The sequence below is a fragment of the Lissotriton vulgaris genome, chromosome 5, assembly GCF_964263255.1.
Source record: "Lissotriton vulgaris chromosome 5, aLisVul1.2, whole genome shotgun sequence".
Taxonomy (NCBI): Eukaryota; Metazoa; Chordata; class Amphibia; order Caudata; family Salamandridae; genus Lissotriton; species Lissotriton vulgaris.
This window is the reverse complement of record NC_141693.1, coordinates 551810231-551813060: the sequence shown is the minus strand read 5'-3', so window position 1 is coordinate 551813060 and position 2830 is coordinate 551810231.

The window sequence follows — 2830 nt, the reverse complement described above, 5'->3', positions numbered from 1 at the left end:
GTCGCTGGCATCGTAGTCGCCGAGATGACGTCGCTGGAGCTACTGAGACGCGCCCACAAGCGCTGACGTCAGTTCTGTACACAACTTTCTGTGCCAGGAACGCAGAGCCATGCAAGATACTGACCACTGGTGCATTAAAACTAGGGCCCTCTATCACTAACTAATGTTTCTTACAGATATATAGTTACCGAAGGTAAGTAACTTGTTCATCTGAAAGAAACACATTAGTGATAGATACCTTACCTTAGAATAGATACCCCAGCAACAAAGATCTCACCAGAAAGTCACGGAGAACAGAACGACCAAAGAAACCGTCTCTCTGGACTTGACTGTCAAGGCACTAATGCATAGTAAAAGTGTGCAGCGAGACCCATTGGCTGCCTGACAGATGTCTTGCAGGGGGACGCCACGTCCCAATGAAGTAGTAGCTGCTGTCACCCTGGTAGAATGGGCGCACAACCCCACTGGAGGTTCCTTTTTAGCAAGAGAATAACAGGCCTTGATACACAAGACCACCCAGCATGAGATAGTCCTCTTGTGTACAGCCCGGCCTTTCTTGGATCCTACCTAACCAACAAAGAGCTGGTCATCCACCCGGAACTCTTGTGTGTGATTCAGGTAGAATGAGAGCGCACGTTTTGGGTCCAGACGGCGGAGCCTCGCTTCCTCTCCGGAAGGGTGCGGAGGCAGAAAGAAAGTGTGCACGGTGATAGTTTGCGTGCTGTGGAAGGCAGTGACAACCTTTGGCAAGAATGAAGGATGAGTGCGAAGCACAACCTTGTCAAGATGGACCAACAGAAAAGGACGCTTACAGGAAAGAGCCTGGAGCTCACTCAAGCGCCTAGCGGAGGTGATGGCAACCAGGAAAGCAGTCTTCAAAGTTAATAAACGGAGAGGACAGTTGTGAAGCGGCTCAAAGAGAGCGCACATCAAATAGGTAAGAACCAGATTCATTTCCCACTGCAGCATCACAAACGGAATAGGAGGGAAAAGGTGAGTAATGCCTTTGAGAAATTCATTTACAACAGGGGAATTGAAAAGAGAGGGCTGATCAGGGAACCTGAGAAAGGCCGAAATTGCAGAAAGATGGCCCTTAATAGTGCCCAGAGCAGAGCCCTCTGGGCCAGAGAAAGGAGAAACAAAAGGACTTCTGAAAGAGGGGCAGAAAGGGCATCCACAGCCTTTGCTGTGCACCATGCCACAAATTAGTTCCACCTACAGGCGTATACCTATTTAGTGAAGTGACGCTTGGCTGCCAAAATGGTATCACAGACTTCAGGAGGCAAGTCAAAAGGAATCAACTGTCACTGCTCAATCTCCACTCATGTAGGTGGAGGCTGGACAGGTTCGGGTGGAGAACCGTCCCTGCTGCTGCGACAGAAGATCTTCTCGAAGAGGCAGTCTGATCGGGGGATTCATGCTCATACTGAGTAGATCGGGATACCAAACTCTTCGAGCCCAGTCTGGAGCCACAAGAATGACTTAGGCCCGGTTGCGCCTGATCTTCTTCAGCACTCAAGGTAGAAGTGGTATCATCAGAAAGGCGTACAATAGACCGCAGCTCCACTCGTAATGAAAAGCGTCGCCGAGCTAGTGCCGCCTTGGAAATTCCAACGCGCAGAAGTGATGACCTTGCGCGTTCTCTTCGGTAGCGAAAAGATCTAACCGAGGCTCTCCCCACTGTTGAAAGAGACCTTGCGCCACCTCCGAGTGAGGATGCCATTTGTGATCCATCATGCACCTGCGGCTGAGTTTGTCCGCCCTGGTGTTCAGAGAACCTGCCAAATGTTGAACCGTCAAGGAAATGCCACGAGGTTCCAGCCATGTCCAAAGATGCAGAGCCTCTTGACAGAGTCCACAACCCCACCCCGCCTTTGTTGCAATACCACATGGTGGTGGTGTTGTCTGTGAACACCTGCACTACTCTCCCTTTGACAGAGGGAAGGAATACTTTCAGTGCAAGTAGGATCGCCCGGAGCTCCAGAAGGTTGATATGGGGCCTTGGCTCCGCCGGAGACTAGAGACCTCTAATCTCTGCATCTCACATGTGGCCGCCCCATCCCAGGAGGGACGCATCCGTCACCACTGTTGTGCTCCGGGTGGGGAAGGGCAAGGGATCTTCTGCTGACTCAACGCTGGTTCTTGAGCCACCACTGCAACTGTTGTGCACCGCCCTCCGAGATCTGGACGGACTCAGACATGTCCCCTTGATGCTGTGCCCACTGGAACTTCAGGTCCTACTGCAGAGCCCGCATATGCCATCTGGCATGATTGGTCAGCAGGATGCAGGAGGGCATGAGGCCCAGCAGCCTCAGGGTCATCCTGACTGAAACCCAGGACAAAGGCCGAAAGATCAGAATCCAAGACCGGATGTCCCGGACTCGCTGTTTGGGAGGATAAATCTGACCTGCGCTATGTCCAGAACTGCTCTGATGAAGAGGAGCTTGTGAGGGGGAATCTGGTGTGAATTTTGGTACGGTGATGGAGAACCCCAGCAAATGCAGGAGGTCGCTGTAGTCTGGAGGTGGAAGACGACTGCCTGGGGCGAACCCACCTTCAACAACCAGTTGTCGAGATAGGGGGAAGACTGAAACCCCTGATCTCGCAGATGAGCTGCGACCACCACCATCACTTTCATGAACACCCGAGGGGCGCTGGTAAAGCCAAAAAGGAGCACGGTGAACAAAGTGCTCATGGCCTACCGTGAACCGCAGGTAACGCCAGTGGGACGGAGATATGAAAATAAGCATCCTGCAAGTCCAACGCTACCATCCAGTCTTGAGGGTCCAGGGCAGACGAGACTTGAGCAAGTCTGAGCATCTTGAACTTC